The sequence below is a fragment of the Diceros bicornis genome, chromosome 32, assembly GCF_020826845.1.
Source record: "Diceros bicornis minor isolate mBicDic1 chromosome 32, mDicBic1.mat.cur, whole genome shotgun sequence".
NCBI classification, from domain to species: Eukaryota; Metazoa; Chordata; class Mammalia; order Perissodactyla; family Rhinocerotidae; genus Diceros; species Diceros bicornis.
The window spans coordinates 21,920,951-21,940,569 of record NC_080771.1 but is presented as its reverse complement, the minus strand read 5'-3'; the positions used below and the strand labels follow the sequence as shown (position 1 = coordinate 21,940,569).

Here is a 19,619-nt window from a genome sequence, read left to right as displayed (position 1 = left end):
AGAAGAAGAAATAGGAGACCGGCTGCTTTCTCCTTTGTAAAATCTTGGAAATTTTATTCCAGGCTTTAAGATATGTTTAATGATCTCAATAAAGATCAGTTTAGCCATAAAAGTGATCATTTGAGGTGAGGTGGAGGTGGAAGAGGTGGAGGAGAAAACTCAACTTTACAAACTATAGTGTTTTATTCCCATGAAATCTTGTCAAAGTTTCCTCCCTAAAAACAAATTCAGACAGAGGTCTTTATGTGGTACAACTATAAAGAGAAGGTAAGGGGGCTGGCCCGGTGGCCCAAGTGGTTAAGTGTGCGCGCTCCGCTGCAGTGGCCCGGGGTTTGCTGGTTCGGATCCCGGGCGCGCACTGACGCACCCTTTGTCAAGCCATGCTGTGGCAGCGTCCCATCCAAAGTGGAGGAAGATGGGCATGGATGTTAGCCCAGGGCCAGTCTTCCTCAGCAAAAAGAGGAGGGTTGGTAGATGTTAGCTCAGGGCCCATCTTCCTCACAAAAAATAAAAAATAAAAAAAATAAAGGGCCAATCTTCCTCACAAAAAACAAAAAATAAAGAGAAGGTAGGGAACTCCCAAGGAATTTTACTAGTGGAAATAGGCATATATTGTACTCTAGCAAAGTACTACATAATTCACTGATATGCCTGCTTTCCAGAAGCCAATAGAAGCCGTTGGATGAGTGAATTGTTTAGCCGTTTAGCAACTACTCAACTTTCCGCCAGAGGTCCAGGGAGCTGCATGCTACTCAGGTACTCAGCCCTGAAAGTGGCCTTTTCTCACACACTACCCCCCTTCCCCCCCCACACACACACATATGAAGACAATTGGGACCCAGTGTTTTATTAAATTGTGTGCAGGGAGCGAATGTCCTAGGCTTGTGGTAACTTGCAATGGTAGGTTGGAAGTGAAAGAATCTTTTCTCTTATCTCAGAAGAATAATCCCTCCTTCCTCCTCCCCCTTCCTCCTTTCCAAAGCTAATCTCTCAGTCTACAATATGGTTTGTCTCCTACTGACCACTGATCTTCCCATCACTCCCACTACCATCCATATCCACCAACTATTCCCCTTCTCCTTTCTCTTTAAATTTTTTTTTCCTTCTGTCAACAATGTCTATCTCTTCCTTTGACTCTTCTTCCTGCTGAAGCTACTAGTCTATCCCCTTTACTATGAATCTACTTGAAACGGTTGTTTATACTGGCATCTCCCTTTTCTCAATATGTATTCTCCAGATTCTCTTGTAATTTGGCTTTTGCCCTTACAATGCATGGCACTCAATCTGCTCTCAGTAGGGTTAATAATTTCCTCTTATCATCCCCAATGACCTAAGAATAATGAAATTGAGTAGCTTATTTTCACTCTTCATCCTATTTGATCTTTCTTTACTATTTTTAATACACTTTCCAGGAGTGAGCTTATCTGTTCCCTTAACATCACATTTACTGTCATAAGTTCAATTCTCATATATGATGATGAAAGTCCTGATCAGATCTCTTTCCTTGGCTTGATATCACACCTGGACATTCCCAGACCCCTCAAAGTTATTATCTTCAAAACTAAACTTATTATAACAAACTGGAAGAGAATATATCCTCAACATAATAAAGGATATCTATTGGATACTAATGGCTAATATCAAACTTAATAGTGAAACATTGGAAAAAAAAATAAGACAAGGTTGCCTAATTTTATGGTTATTATTCCTAATAATCAACCTTGATTTGGAAGTTCCAGCCAAAGCAATAAGATAAGAAAAATAACTAGGAAGCATGTGTACTGAAAAGGAAGAGGCAAAAGTATCATCATTTGCCAATAATACAATTGTCCATCCAATAAATTTAAGAGAATCAACAGAAAAACTATGAAAGCTAAACCTATTCAACAAGGTGGCAAATTGTGAAATTCAGTTAATTGAAAAAAATCAATAGCTTTCCTAGATGTCAGCAATAATCAGTTAGAATAAACAATGGTAACATCCCATTCATAATAGGAATTAAAAGATATAATTATTAGAAATATATCTAATAAGAGTTGCATGGCACCTATATGGTGGAAATTGCAACATTTTACAGTGGGACATAAAGGAAGGTTTAAATAGACAGAGACAAAATCATGTTTGTAGCTATATGGAAAGATATACAACTGTAAAGCTATTAACTTCAGCTGAATTAATCTGTAAATATGACACAATTACAATAAAAATCCCTAAGGTTCTTTGTGATGGGTGTAGAATTTAATAAAATGATTCCAAAGCTCATCTGAGAAAATAAAAACAGGGGATTAGCTAGAAATCTTGGGGAAAAAAACAAAACAATAAAGAAGGGTCACTCTAGGGGCCGGCCTGGTGGCACAAGTGGTTAAGTGCGTGCACTCTGCTTCAGTGGCCCAGGGTTCGCAGGTTCAGATCCCGGGCACGCACCCATGCACCGCTCGTCAAAGCATGCTGTGGCGGCATCCCATATAAAGTAGAGGATGATGGGCACGGATGTTAGCTCAGGGCCAATCTTCCTCAGAAAAAAGAGGAGGATTGGCATTGGATGTTAGCTCAGGGCTAATCTTACTCACACACACACACAAAAAAAAAAAACCAAGAAAGAAATCAGACCAAATAGGCGTTGCAAATTGCAAATAAATTATTTAACAGGTTGGTTTTACTTGTGACTTTTCAATATCTAGAGATATGGTATTAGGGCTTTCACTTGTACTCTTCCACTAGGTCCTTCCAATGACTTCAAATGGCTTCAAGCCCTTTGAAGGGTTCTATTTTGCATGTTAGCATCTAGTGTACCTTAAACATAAAATGCCTTTAATACATGTTTGTTAAATAAATTAATAAACATCTTTTATAACACTTGCTGTATGTTTTATCTGGTAAAATGTCTGTTTCTCTCTAAACTGTCCATTCTCTGAAAGCAGGGGTCAATGATTTACTCAACTCTACATACCCACCACACAGCACAGTGTTGGATACATAGTAGATATGCAACAAATGTTTGTTGAATGAATTAATGAAGTAGGAACCCAATTTATTTCTTCTAACATGGACTCTTTATATCTATGTTTCAAAATACTATTCTAAAAATGAAAGCATCTAAAAGTAAGTCTTGGGGTACGGGCTTTAACTTTTCTGAGAGGTAGCAAGGCTTTACTGGGTCCTACTGAAAAGAGAAGAGGAAAGCAAAAGAAAAGAGAAAAAAGAGTTTTATATTAGCAATTTGTTAGACTTTCAGGCACACAAGTAGGTGAGCTTGTGGTCCATCGAACCGAAGTCACGATATCATGTAATTGTTCTTAGCAAGTAGGTGGAGGGGCAACATTACTTTACATCTTTTATTCCTCCTATGCCTCCTTTTTCATATCCAAGAACCTACTATAGAACATCTTAGAACCTCTGTCAATAGACTAATCCAGTTCACAGTAGCATTTCCTGCTACAGTCCTGGCTGAATCTGCAAACACCAGCTCCCCTGCTCAGATGTACAGCCTTGGAGTTGTTTTTTTCCTTGATTTTTTCATTGTTGTCTATGCAAGAAAAGTCATTAATATGTTTTGGAGAAGATAAACCCATGTTTCCACAAATAGAAAATTCCCAACCAAGGGTTTACAGTAGCCCCATGAGACTCAATAGTCATTGAAGAGTTATTGGTATGATCTTGAGAGCAGAGTGGTTTAATCATATCCTTTCATGAAAGTTAATAGTAAAACAGGAGCATGCCACCTTACTGGATTGTGCAAGGTCAGAATGAGAAATGAGGATTTTTCTCTTCTCGTAAAGGAAGAGTTTACCTGTACAAATCCAACAGCATTAAAAGTGGGTCTAAAAGCAAAGCCTCATAGAGTTAAACATGTTAGATTGAACATGTGTTTATCTGCTTCCTCTCCTAATCCTATAGTAATGAGAATAAAAAAGGGAATAATAATCAAAAAATAAAAAAGGCATAAATTCACAAGGAAAAGGAAAATAGAAAAGATGACGACAGTGCATGAGAAATTTCAACAAATCTTTGGAAGAAAGCAAGCCATGGGAAGAGTAATAATTGCCTTAGCAGAGAAGATGACGCTGGAGTAAGTTTCTGTAGAGGGATGAGAAGAAAGCTGACTCTCCTTGCAGAATCTCCAAAAGGCTAAAAATAGGAGGATTAGTTTAAAGTTTGTAGAAGTAGCATTTAGAGCTTTCTGTTCCCTCCTCCTTCCTGCAGAGCCAGAAGACAACTCCTGCTTCATTTCTGTAGAAGATGGAAGGTTTATTTTAGGGAGTATTTAAGCTGAAGTGGCCCTGGACCTGGAGATCCTGGGCCCAGGAATGAAATAGGAGCATTGAGTGAAAGTTTGCAAGATGAACAGTGTTGCCTCCAGCCCATATCCCCTGCCAGGCTTCCAGATTTCTTCCAGCCAGGATTACATCCTTCAGGCAAGAAATTAGAGCTTCTAGAGAAACTGAACAGCACTCAGAAAGAGACCTACCACTTGGGGGTCCCCCAATAAAAACACTGGTTCTCTGCCCCACCCTACAGTAGGCAAACCCAGCCAATCAGTTTTTTAGTGTCTCACTCATGAACCCAGGAAGGCAAAGAACACAAGACATTTGAGGAAAATGAACGACAGAGACTGAAATAAATTGCAAAAAAAGAACTCTGAAGAAACAGAAACAGCGTAGGGAATGAAAGAAAACCTTTAAAAGGAAATCATATTTTCAGAAAGACAAGAGAAGGTATTGTATCTATGAGACAAAACGGAATGCTATATAGACATGAACAATCAAAAAACTAGAATGCCATATTTTCAGAATTTTTTAAAAATTGAGGAAATTTCCCTGAAAGTAGAATGAAAAGACAACAGAAGAGAAAAAATAAGAACATAGAGAATACATCCAGGAGGGTCTAACTTCTGATTAGCAAAAGTCTCTAAAAGAGAGAAAAAAAGAAAAGAGAGGTAAAAAATTATTAGAGAAATATTTCAGGAAAATTTCCCAGAACTAAAAGACACAAAACATTCACATCAAGAGGTTTTAAGTAGGTGCCCTGCTCAGTGAATGCGAGTAGATCCATGTTAAGGCACATCTTTGTAAAATTACAGAACACTGCCTAAACAATCCGGAGATAATGTTATTTTAGAAGTAGAATTCTATGCCCAAATTATCAATTAAGTTTGAGCATGGAATAAAGATATTGTCAGAAAGTTCTCAAAACATCTACCTCTCAAGACATGTTTTCTGAGGAACCTACCAGCGAAGTGCCCTAACAAAATGAGGGTCTAAACTGAAAAAGAAGGCATAAAATCCAAGAAAAGCAACCAAAAACAGGAAAGAGGGAAATGGTATTCTCAAGGTGACAACAAGATTGAGAACAAATGAAAATGGCCTTGGAGCAGGTCTAGAAAGTGATTGTCCTTGGGGCCAGCCAGTGGTGTAGCCGTTAAGTTCACGCATTCCGCTTCAGCGGCCAAGGGTTCGCCAGTTTGGATCCTGGGTGCGGACATACTCACCACTCATCAGGCCATGCTGAGGTGGGATCCCACATAGAAGAGCTATAACTCTACAACTGTGATATACAACTATGTATTGGAGCTTTGGGGAGAAAAAAGAAAAAGAGGAAAATTGGCAACAGATGTTAGTGCAGGGCCAATCTTCCTCAAAAAAAAAAAAGAAAGAAAGAAAGTGACTGTCCACCCTGGATAGGAAGTAGGTAGGGCTCCTGCAAAACACAAATTATATATTATCTGACAGGTATGGGTAGATGGAAGATTTAATTGGGAATGTGTTGAAGCATGTGGAAAGAATCATCGAGAAAATTAAGAGAATAAAGCAAGTGAAAAAATAATATAATTTTAAACACATTGTACTTGGCATAAAAATATAGACCTGAATACTGATTTAGGGAGGCTGGAAGAGGCAAAGCAGAAGATGATACACACAAGAGCTGAACCCTCATCCACTAAAATAGAAGCCCATAGATTAGCGCTAAAATGAATAAATTAAGGAATAGTAGCATTATTTAGAAGTATATAAACACCAGTAGAGACAGATAAATGAATGGAAAGTAGCTCTCTTTGGGGAATAAGATTAGGGGTGGGAGGTGGATTAGGGAATTGCTATTTGTGTGCAGAAGCCTTTTGGTATTGACTTTTCAAAACCATATGCACATACTGCTTTACAAAAATAAAAATTAATAAAGAAACAAATTCAGTCTCTGCAAATTAGTCTCTCCACAAAGTCCCCAGATGTAAATGAAGCAGGTAAAACTAGTTCCGGGCTGGGATAGAGAGGGCCAGCCCACATCCTCCTCCAACTCTCCTCTTCAGATAACACTGAATTCGGGCGGTTTCTGAGAACATTTCCTCCCGATTTGTTCCTCCTTGTTAAGGCAGCTGCTTAAGGAGGGAAGAGGGTCCTTGGGCTTGGATGGCCACAGGTCACAGTGATTGTGAACTCGGGATAATTTGAAGTCACTCATGCAAGCAGCTCTGATTCCCAATGAAACTCCATTTTCTTTTATTTTCTCAGATGGTTCATCAGACTGTTCCTACTCTATGCTTGGTCCTTTGCCTACTGCTCTGCTCTAAGACTTTGCGAGGATATAGAGCCTCTCCTCTGTACCTTTTCTGGTCTCCCACTTCCTCCCTCCCAGTCTCACACTCCTACCTCCATAGTGCTACTCTCCTTGCCATCTAGGATCCACACATGCCCCCTTTGTACCTATGCCATAGTGAAGCACTCAACGATCTCAATGGGAAGAATATACGTCCACAGAAAGATGCGTGAGTATATGATCAAGGGATACATTCTTCTATACATAAAGCAATTTTGTAGTGTATGTGTTCAAAGATATGCCACTCTATTTACATCCACACAAGTATTTATATATGCCAAAATACAAAATGGCATATAAAAACATAATACACACACCATTCATATGTTCCTTTATGTGTCAATATATTAACAAGTACCACATACATCCTGCCCCCATAACCTATACGAAGTGTAGCACACGGTTGCACACTTCATGTAGGCAACCCAGAATAAAACAGCCTGAAAAGACGCTGTTTTTCCTTCCTGACAAACGGGCATGAAATAACGGGCTGACATCTGCCTCTGCAGGTCATTCAAGTCGGCCTGCTACATGTCAGAATTCAAACTGCTCCATCCATCAACAGCAGACCCAAAATTAACGTAGCTTGGAAACTCTGCGGCAAGACAGTAACAGCCCAATTCAGAGTCTGACCTTCGAGGAATGGTGGGGTACGATGGAAAATTATTTCATGCCCTGCACCAAAGCCAACAATACAATTTGAAGAGATTTTCAGTTAAATTAATTTTAAAGAAAAATCCCACAGTGTGGCAGTTTAACTCTTAGGGTCACATAAAAGGAGTATTAAGCATAGAGATTTCGATATCTTGAGGATCTGTCAGCACCTTCGGCGAAAGAACGAAAAACATTCTTTTGGCAAAACAGTTCTGAGACATTTGCATTGCAGCACGTACTAAAAGTCTTTATCAGTAAGGGAAGAAATCATCAAGAGATTTAGTTCTTCATAGAATTTTTTGGAAATGGCTATTAGTTAAAATAAAACCATAAATAAGATCAGTCCTTCAAGATTACAAATACAAATGAATCCTTTTCTGGAGATACTCTTACGGGTAATGATTTCCCCCTGCTCAATCATAACAAAATTTATGCTGAGAGACATTATAACCACTACCCAAAGATGACCACAAACTTAACATATGAACCAGACTCTGATACATAAAATTATTTTACCTACTGCTTTGGGTATGTTGCAAAACACAATTATTTATTTATTTATTTTTTTTGGTGAGGATGATTGGCCCTGAGCTAACATCCTTTGCCAATTTTCCTCTTTTTACTTGAGAAAGATTGTCGCTGAGCTAACATCCTTTGCCAATTTTCCTCTTTTTACTTGAGAAAGATTGTCGCTGAGCTAACATCTGTGCCAATCTTTCTCTATTTTGTACGTGGGATGCCGCCACAGCATGGCTCAATGAGCAGTGTACAGGTCCGCGCCCGGAATCCGAACCTGCAAACCCCGGGCCGCCCAAGAGGAGCCCACAAATTTAACCACTACACCACTAGGCCAGCCCTACACAATTTTTTTTAAATGCCATTCATTCGTGGCCAGCAACATATTGAACTATGCTTTAAATTCATATTCCATTGAGGTGAAGTTACCTTTTTCTCCCTGCTGAAGACTGTTTCAAACCTCAACCTGAAAAGTTGTCCTAGCGCTCCTTTCTAGCAATTCCAATGTTTCTGTTCACACAGGGTCCAGGCTAAAGTTGAGGGAATGTTTCATTAGTTTGTTAACAGAATGCTCAGGGTCCCAAAGTCCTGTCTCCCTGCTGTGTCTCTTCATCGCCTCTTTTCTCTCTAGCTCTTTCCTACAAGCAGGCTTAAATTCCCCCTAAACCAGAGCACTTCCTTGGGTCTACCTCTCTTGAATTGTGTTCCATCTCCCCTTTCTCTCTTCACCTGTATACTTCTTGAAAAGATCATCCACATCATCTCCCTCCAAATCCTCTACTCAAAATTGTTTTGCTCTCTGGCTTCCATCTTTATCATTACACCGAAAATAGCAATCTCCTAATGGCCAAATCCCATGGGTTGTTTTTAGACCTAAGGTTAATTGACCTTTCTACAGGTGGGACCACACCCCTAATCCACTCATCACGTTCTTTTTTTAAAACTCACCCACAAATAACATTCCTAATCTGCTTGATCCTTCACATGAGTGGTTCTGGAGTTCTGATTCAATCCCCTTCACTTCTTCACATATACACCCTCTCTTGTTTAAGGTGATGAACTGCAAATATGTGTTAACAACTCCCAGACCTTCTTTTCCTTGCTCTGAAGCTCCAGAGCGTATTTCCAATTGTGCACCTCCCTTTGGTGATCTCACAGGTACTGTAAACCTAACACATTCCACAGTCTGCATTTCTTCTCCCTTTCGTAAGCACCAATCAGTTGAAAGGAGCACAGTTCCCTACACAGGACATATCCTTCCACATCTCCATGAATTTGCATGCATTGTTCCTTCTGACCAACTCTATGAAGCACCCTCAATTCTCCCAAGTAGTTAGAGGCCCCCTTCTGTGTGTTCTACACACGTCATATAAACTTGTATGATAGCAAGTTTCTCATGCCACTGGAAGTAGTGTTTACACGTGTGTGACTCTCTCCTCAAACCTACAATATATTTAATGTTGTTCTTCAAAGGACTCACAGTAGGGCTTGGCACAAAGATGTATTTGATAAAGGAAGGAGTGGATAGATGACAGAATACTGTTGACAACCTGACTTATTTGGCATGATACATCAATTGACCGTAGTCTGGGGGAAGTTGGTGTGGGGAGCAGCGTCTACTGTTAAATTTGCCTTGATATCCCATGTGGCTAAGACGATGGATTTTAGTCAAGCAATCAGGTTCTACTGGGGAAGCTAGTGAACAGAAAAGATTTAACTGCTAAAATCCTGGTTGTTTTTCTATTAACAATAAATACAAATATTTTCTTGGGGATTTCAAATGTAGCATTTAAATGATGATCTTTAACCATAAACTTTTATTCTATGCATTTATACCTTTTACCTAGTTAGCACTCAATAAATACATATTGATTGGAGGATGTGTATGTATGCCATGTTTTACTTTCTTTATAAAAATCACACACAGCTAGTATAATAAGCATTTATTAATGATGCTTTGAGAACATTTACTTGAGATTTTTTTAATATAGAAAAATTTCAAAAGCATAAAAAGTCATTTGGTTTAATTTTCTGATACGTAAAAATAAAGTGGCTAAATGAGATAATTTCTCAGGTACCATCCAGATCTGACATTTTGATCCTATAACATCATTCCTCCCTCTCCTAATCCTATCAGCCTTGGAGGCGATGATAACTCCACAGGGATGGCCATCTCTTAGCCTCTGTGTAAGAAATTCAAACTCATTCTCATAAAGCCAAAAACCAATACTTCTCAGTGTCATGGATGTGAAGAAATGAGCATTCTCATGCACTGCTGATGAGAGTTTGAAAATTGATATAGTCTTTCTAATGGGAAATTTGAAATGTGTATCAAAAAACTAAAAAATGGCCAAAATTCCATTCCTAAAATTTTATTCTAAAGAACTAAGTAGAGGCTGGGAGTCAAGATGGCGGCGTAGGCAAACTCTGAACTCACCTCCTCCCGTGGACACAGCCAATTTACAACTACTCGTGGAAAAATTACCCCTGAGACAGAACTGAAAACTGGATAAGAGGAACTCCTGCAACAAGGGACAATCCTAACTGGGGTAGAAGAGGCAGAGACTCCCTTCCGGAGAGGAAAAACGCCGCCTTCACAAGCCGCCAGCTTCACGGCCGCCGGGAGCAGCACACAGGTACGCAGCCTCCCTGGAGGCGTGGGGCCCTGAGCCAGGGAGCGGCCCCCGCTGTGGGCATTTTGTGGACCCAGCACAATCGAGACCAGCGGCATAATATCTGACTGTGCCTGCTACTAAAACATTGGGGAGCACCCCCAGAAAACCCGGTTCACAAAGAAACTAAAACTGGCTCTTAAAGGGCACGCGCACAAACTCACCCGTTCCAGAAAGCATCCTAAAATCACCAGAAAGAAAGGTGCACAGTGCTTTGGTGACAAGAGACTCACCTAATAGGCCCTGAGTGCATCTCGGTGAGGGGTGAGACCTCTCCAGGGACTGGGACATTGGCGGCGGCCATTGTTGTGGCCTGGTGTGAGCGTGCTGACACAGACGCCATTGGAGTTCTCCCTGAGGCCTGCTAGCCCAGGGTCTGCTCCACCCGCTAGAGCACCGATTTAATCCAGCTCAGCCAGGGCAGGCAGCCCACCCTGGAGACTGGCCCCACGCAACAACAAGCCCTCAGGCAACTTGTGGGCCTGCATAGATTGGTGACTGGATTCTCTGCAGCCTGGCAACTGACTTGAGCGGGGCAGGGTGTGCACAAGGAGCGGGTGGAGAGTGTGGGGCGGTGGCGGAGTGTGTGGGGCTCCCGCCGTGGAGAGACTGGGTCCGCTTGGGGAGGTCGGGGCGCTCACATGGGGCAGGACTGTGTTGACAGTGTGTGTGGACCTGTGGGCAACAGGGCTTGTCAGCTGCAGAAGACTTGTGCTTCTCAAAGACCCACATAGGGGGTTTGCCCCACCTTCCAAACCCTGAAACAATTGGGTGCTCCTGCGCCTGAGGCCAGCCCCACCCAGCTGCAATCCTCAGAGAGCTGACAAGAGACCTAGTAGGCTAGAGGCTTACAGCAATTGTAAGGCCCTGAGCCTAACAACCTGCCACTCTGGGGGCCTACTCAGTTAAAAGAAATACTGCAACATAAATGTGGTATTAGAGCTTACAGCCAACTGTGCTGGGGCTCCCCACACCTGATAAAGAGACTGAAGGGCCCACAACAACTACAAGCAGCTGAGCATTACAACAGCTGGCCAGGAGCATAACTCGGCCTCCCTGGGTGCCTACAGAGACAGCAAACAGGCCACAACAGACGGACACACGTAGCCCACATGGGGGCCAGCCCTGGAACATTGAGAACTGAGGGAAGCACACTGGAAGCCTCCTAAGGCATCACTTACATAAGGTCACCTATCCAAGAGCAGGAGACATAGCTGATCTACCTAATACGTAGACACAAGCACAGGGAAAGAGGCAAAATGAGGAGGCAAAAGAATACATTCCAAGTAAGGGAACAGCACAAAACCCCAGAAAAGGAACTAAGTGAAACAGAAATGAGCAACCTACCTGACAGAGAGTTCAAACTAAGAGTGTTAAGGATGCTCACTGATCTGGGGAGAAGAATAGATGAACTCAGTGAGAATGTCAACAAAGAAATGGAAGATATAAAAAAGAACCAATCAGAAATGAAGAATACAATACTGGAAATGAAAAATTCATTAGAGGGACTCAAAAGCAGAGTAGAGGATACAGAAGAACGGATCTGTGAGCTGGACGAAAGACTAGAAGAAATTACCCAAGGTGAACAGGTAAAAGAGAAAAGAATTAAAAAGAGTGAGGACAGTCTAAGGGACCTCTGGGACAACATCAAGCGCACTAACATCCGTGTTATAGGTGTCCCGGAAGGAGAAGAGCGAGACAAGGGGGCAGAGAATCTATTTCAAGAAATAATAGGGGCCGGCCCGGTGGCACAAGCGGTTAAGTGCACGCGCTCCGCTGCGGCGGCCCGGGGTTCGCTGGTTTGGATCCCGGGCGCGCACCGACGCACTGCTTGGTAAGCCATGCTGTGGCGGCGTCCCATATAAAGTGGAGGAAGATAGGCACAGATGTTAGCCCAGAGCCGTCTTCCTCAGCAAAAAAAAGAGGAGGATTGGCGGATGTTAGCTCAGGGCTGATCTCCTCACAAAACAAAAAAAAAAAAAAAAAAAAAGAAATAATAGATGAAAACTTCCCTAACCTAAGGAAGGAAACAGACATCCAGGTACAGGAAGCACAGAGAGCCCCAAACAAGATAAACCCAAAGAGGCCCACACCAAGACACATCATAATCAAAATGTCCAGAATTAAAGATAAAGAGAGAATCCTAAAAGCCGCAAGAGAATGTCAAGTTACATACAAAGGAAACCCCATAAGGCTATCAGCTGACTTCTCAGCAGAAACCTTACAGGCTAGAAGAGAATGGCACGATATATTTAAAGTGCTAAAAGGAAAAAACTTACAGCCAAGAATACTCTACCCAGCAAGGTTATCATTCAAAATGGAAGGAGAGATCAAAATTTTCCCAGATAAGCAAAAATTAAAGGAGTTTGTCACCAAGAAACCAGTGCTACAAGAAATGTTAAAGGGACTGATTTAAGGGGAAAAGAGAACACCACAAATAGGAAAAATTATCTATTTCCATGATAAGAGGGAAATGGATACAAATGCACCAAAAGGAGGTTAGATATGATACCAAAAACATAAAAGGAGGGAGGAGGGGAGTTAAAGAGTACAGCTTTCAGACAGAGGTCAAACTAAAGTGACCATCAATTCCATATAGAAGAAGTAAGGAACAGAGAAGGACTACTAAAACACTGAGAAAAAAAAAAAAGTTAAAAAATGGCAGTAAGTACATACTTATCAATAGTTACTTTAAACGTCAATGGACTAAATGCTCCAATTAAAAGGCATAGGGTGGCTGACTGGATAAAAAAACAAGACCCATATATATGCTGCATACAAGAGACACACTTCAGACCTAAAGACACTCACAAACTGAAAGTGAAGGGATGGAAAAAGATACTCCACGCAAATGGCAATGAAAAGAAAGTTGGGGTAGCAGTACTCATATCAGACAAAATAGACTTTAAAACAAAAACTGTAAAAATAGACAAAGAAAGGCATTACATAATGATCAAGGGAACAATCCAACAAGAGGATATAACACTTGTAAATATCTACGCACCCAATGTAGGTGCACATAAATATATAAAGCAATTATTAACAGACATAAAAACAGAAATAGACAGTAACACAATAATAGTAGGGGACTTTAACACTCCACTTACACCAACGGATAGATCATCCAAACAGAAGATCAGTAAGGAAACATTGGCCTTAAACGACACACTAGAACAGATGGACCTAGTAGATATATACAGAGCATTCTATCCAAAAACCGAAGAATACACGTTCTTTTCAAATGCACATGGAACATTCTCCAGGAGTGATCACATATTAGGCCACCAAACAAGTCTCCACAAATTTAAGAAGATTGAAATAATACCAAGCATCTTTTCTGACCACAACGGTATGAAACTAGAAATCAACTATGGGAAGAAAATCAGAAAAGCCACAAATACATGGAGATTAAACAAAATGCTACTGAACAACGACTGGGTTAACGAAGAAATCAAAGAAGAAATCAAAAAATACCTGGAGACAAATGAAAATGAAAATACGACATACCAGAATTTATGGGATACAGCAAAAGCGGTTCTAAGAGGGAAGTTTATAGCGATACAGGCCTATGTCAACAAACAAGAAAAATCTCAAATAAACAATCTAACAATGCACCTAAAGGAACTAGAAAAAGAAGAACAAACACAGCCCAAAATCAGTAGAAGAAGGGAAATAATAAAAATCAGAGCAGAAATAAATGCAATAGAGACCGAAAAAATTAATAAAACCAAGAGCTGGTTCTTTGAAAAGATCAACAAAATTGACAAACCTTTAGCTAGACTCACCAAGAAAAAAAGAGAGAAGGCACAAATAAGTAAAATCAGAAATGAAAGAGGAGAGGTTACAACAGACACCTCAGAAATACAAAAGATTATAAGAGAATACTCTGAAAAGCTATATGCCAACCAATTCGACAATCTGGAAGAAATGGATAAATTCTTAGAATCATACAACCTTCCAAAACTGGATCAAGAAGAAGTAGAGAATTTGAATAGACCAATCACCAGTAAGGAGATCGAAACAGTAACCAAAAACCTCCCCAAAAATAAAAGTCCAGGACCAGACGGCTTCCCTGGTGAATTCTACCAAACATTCAAAGAAGACTTAATACCTATCCTTCTCAAACTCTTCCAAAAAATTGAGGAGGGGGGGAAGCTCCCTAACTCATTCTACGAAGCTGACATTACCCTGATACCAAAACCAGACAAGGACAACACAAAAAAAAAGAAAATTACAGGCCAATATCACTGATGAACATCGATGCGAAAATCCTCAACAAAATACTAGCAAATCGCATACAACAATACGTTAAAAAGATTATACACCATGATAAAGTGGGATTTATTCCAGGGATGCAGGGATGGTTTAACATTCGCAAATCAATCAACGTAATACACCACATTAATAAAATGAAGAACAAAAATCACATGATCATCTCAATAGATGCAGAGAAAGCATTTGACAAGATACAGCATCCATTTATGATAAAAACTCTGAATAAAATGGGTATAGAAGGAAAGTACCTCAACATAATAAAGACCATATATGAGAAACCCACAGCTAATATCATCCTCAATGGTGAAAAACTGAAAGCTATCCCTCTAAGAACAGGAACCAGACAAGGATGCCCACTGTCACCACTCCTATTTAACATAGTATTGGAAGTCCTAGCCAGAGCAATCAGGCAAGAGAAAGAAATAAAAGGGATCCAAATTGGAAAGGAAGAAGTGAAACTGTCACTATTTGCAGATGACATGATTTTATATATAGGAAACCCTAAAGAATCCACCAGAAAACTTTTAGAAGTAATAAACGAATATGGTAAAGTTGCAGGATACAAAATCAACATACAAAAATCAGTTGCATTTCTGTACACTAACAACGAAGTAGCAGAAAGAGAAATTCAGAATACCATCCCATTTACAATTGCAACAAAAAGAATAAAATACCTAGGAATAAGCTTAACCAAGGAGGTGAAAGATCTGTACACCGAAAACTATAAAACATTTCTGAAAGAAATTGAAGAAGACACAAAGAAATGGAAAGATATTCCGTGCTCTTGGATTGGAAGAATTAACATAGTTAAGATGTCCATACTTCCTAAAGCCATCTATAGATTCAATGCAATCCCTATCAAAGTTCCAACAACATTTTTCACAGAAATAGAACAAAGAATCCTAAAATTTATATGGAACAACAAAAGACCCCGAATAGCTAAAGGAATCCTGAGAAAAAAGAACAAAGCTGGAGGTATCACACTCCCTGATTTCAAAATATACTACAAAGCTATAGTAACCAAAACAGCATGGTACTGGCACAAAAACAGACACACAGATCAATGGAATAGAATCGAAAGCCCAGAAATAAACCCACACATCTATGGACAGCTAATCTTTGACAAAGGAGCCAAGAACATACAATGGGGAAAAGAAAGTCTCTTCAACAAATGGTGTTGGGAAAACTGGATAGCCACATGCAAAAAAATGAAAGTAGACCCTTACCTTACACCATGCACAAAAATTAACTCCAAATGGATTAAAGACTTGAATGTAAGACCTGAAACTATGAAACTTCTAGAAGAAAACATAGGCAGTTCGCTCTTCCACATCGGTCTTAGCAACATCTTTTCAAACACCACATCTGACCGGGCAAGAGAAACAATAGAAAAAATAAACAAATGGGACTACATCAAACTAAAAAGCTTCTGCACAGCAAAGGAAACCATCAACAAAACGAAAAGACAACCCAACAATTGGGAGAAGATATTTGCAAACCATACTTCTGATAAGGGCTTAATCTCCAAAATATATAAAGAACTCATGCATCTCAAAAACAAAAAAACTACCAACCCAATTAAAAAATGGGCAAAAGACCTGAACAGACATTTCTCCAAAGAAGATATACAGATGGCCAACAGACACATGAAAAGATGTTCAAAATCACTAACTATCAGGGAAATGCAAATCAAAACTACAATGAGATATCACCTCACGCCCGTCAGAGTGGCTATAATTAACAAGACAGGAAACAACATGTGTTGGAGAGGATGTGGAGAAAAGGGAACTCTCATACACTGCTGGTGGGAGTGCAAACTGGTGCAGCCACTATGGAAAACAGTATGGTGATTCCTCAAAAAATCAAGGATAGAACTACCATATGATCCAGCTATTCCACTGCTGGGTATTTATCCAAAGAACTTGAAAACACCAATTTGCAAAGGTACATGCACCCCTGTGTTCATTGCAGTGTTATTCACAATAGCCAAGACTTGGAAGCAACCTAAGTGCCCATCAAGGGACGAATGGATAAAGAAGCTGTGGTATATATACACAATGGAATACTACTCAGCCATAAGAAACGATGAAATCCAGCCATTTGTGACAACATGGATGGACATTGAGGGTATAATGCAAAGTGAAATAAGTCAGAGGGAGAAGGTCAAATACCGTATGATTTCCTTCATTAAGTAGTAGATAATAACAACAATAAACAAACACATAGGGACAGAGAGTGGATTGGTGGTTACCAGAGGGGAAGGGGGGAGGCAGGAGGGTGAAAGGGATAATTCGGCACATGTGTGTGGTGATGGGTTGTAATTAGTATTTTGGTGGTGAACATGATGTAGTCCATGCAGAAATAGAAGCACAATGATGTACATCTGAAATTTTTACAATGTTATAAACCAATGTTACTGCAATAAACAAAAAATTTAAAAAAAATAAAAAAATAAAATAAAACATATGCCCCTACAACACTAAAAAAAAAAAAAAAAAAAAAAGAACTAAGTAAATCGGTGAATAAATATATTCATTGTAACATTGTTTATTATAGTGAAAAATCAGAAAACATGTAAACTTTCAAAATTAGGTGATGGATTTAAGAAAGTAGGGTGTGCTTTTACAATGGAATGCTATCAGGAAATTTTAAATAATGTGGATATACATTTACGGACATATAAAGACATTTGTAAGATCACAACTGAAATTACAAACTAATTAGAGATGAGATTGTAAGAGTACCCACCTCAAAATCTAAGAGATACAGCCAAAGGGATCACAGCTCAAAATTTATAGTTTATACTGTATTTCATAGAAAATAAGAAAGAATGGCAAATTAACTGGAATATTCAATTTAAAAAGCTAGAAAAAGAAGATAACAATAATGACAAATTCAAAGAAAGCAGAGACGGATGAATTAGAAAACAAAAATACCCTAAATTTGATATATTAAATGAAAAGATCTATAAAACAGATGAATATCTGGCAAAAAAGAAGAAACATGAGTAATACTAGGAGATAGAAAAGGGACACATTTACACATAGGCAGGAGCCAAAATAAGGTGATACTTATAAAGTACTTGAAAGTAGATGCTCATGCAATTGTATACAGATAAATTTCAAAACCTAAGTGAAATGGATGATTTTCTAGGGAAATAGGTAAATTTCCAAATTGATTCAAGAAGAAATTAAACAAAAAATCTGAATATATAATAACCGTACGCAAAATTGAAAAAGTTGTTAAAGATCTACGCCCCCAAATGCCTCAGGCTCAGCCTGTTTTCTAAGTGAGCTCATCCCAGGGAAACCATATAATTCATCACCCAAACTGGGACACTTTGGAGAGTGAAAGACACCGCTATTAACAACTAAGCTGGGACAATATGAGAAACAGGAACTGTTTCAGGCTAATCAGGACAAATGGCTACACAGTTTGCACCAACTTTCAAAGGCTAAATAATTCTAAAGTTATGAAAACTGCATCATAGTTTAGGAAAAGACTAAAGGTTTTCCAGTTCACAGTCAAGAAAAGCAGAAGAGAAAAAAAGAAAAGGAAGAAAATATTTAGGCCTACTGATACATGTTTCTAAATAAACAAACCATGTATATTATACACACCCCTAAAGAGCACTTATAAATCAATAAGAAACAAAGAACACAACAGAAAAACGATCAAAAGATACAAAATCAGTTTACAGAAAATATAAAGGAACCATAAACATATGAAAAATATCCTCAAACCCACTAGCAATGACTGAAACGTAAATAAAAAATGTGATATTTTATATTTTAACCCATATGATTAAAAAAAATAATAATATTATGTGTCCATTATATCTCAATAAAGCTGGAAAATAATAATAATATTAAACATCAAAAGTGTGGTCTGTCATCCATTGTTGGTTTTTTCTTACCATTGTTGGTGAGAATGTAAATTGGTACTAACTTTTGGAGAATAATTGGGCATTATCAAAATTCTAAGTATGCACACGCTTTCATATAAAATTTTCCCTGCTAGGAATCTGCACTACAGGAACATTCGGTCAAATGCACCAAGACATATGTGTGAGGGTGCCCACAGCCATACTGTTTCAATGATAACAAGTAACTGAAAACAACCTAAAGTACTAATTTTTCAGGTAATGTAATAGTCTCAGAGAGATTAAATGACTTGTTGTAAGTTGGGTACATAGGACTAGAAAAAGTCTTATATAAGCAAGGGCTTTACAAACCACAAAGCAGTTCACTAACATAAAATGAGAATATTACAGTTTGACTTGACCCACTGTTGGACAATTTCCATTCTAGGTTTCCACCGTTGTCTATAATCTCTTGATTAGAAACATACTAACTTCTTTGCACCAATCAGCTCTCGCACTCCAAAATCACTTCCACCCTTGGGATGGGTAACTTTGTCCTTCAACATTTTCTGATTTTCAAATGTTTAATGGAAATAAAGACTACTTTTCCAGGGCTTTTAAGTGATATGTTAAAAAGTCCCCTAGATGCAAATATCTTTATATTTGTACATTATGGTTATCATTTCAATGCTATATGCTTTGAAATAACGACTATACTCAGAAGAAAAAGATCAACAGGAACAAAATATCACAATAGCCCCTAACTACATGGGACTATACTTTCTATGTTAACCACCATAACTATCTCTGCTTCAGAGAGAACAAATGTTCTCTCTTTACAATGATGTTCCATAGGTAAGTAATGATTTGCTGCATAATATTAGAAAATAGGAAAATAAGTCATATCATACTCTTTTTTTTCCCCCAAAGTAAAGCTTGCAATATCTTAGAAAAGGCTTCTGGCCTGATTTCCTGTTGCTTTCTGGCTTTGATCTCAATCTATACTGTTCCTTACTCAACATGTAATCATCATTAAGGCACATGATACC

At 39.0% G+C, this 19,619-nt stretch overlaps 1 long non-coding RNA gene across 1 annotated transcript in view; it reads right to left on the bottom strand.

Moving 5' to 3' along the window:
• The window catches only part of LOC131396155 (uncharacterized), a 368,110-nt gene that overhangs the window by 321,392 nt on the left and 27,099 nt on the right, over positions 1-19,619 (bottom strand). The window lies entirely within an intron of this gene.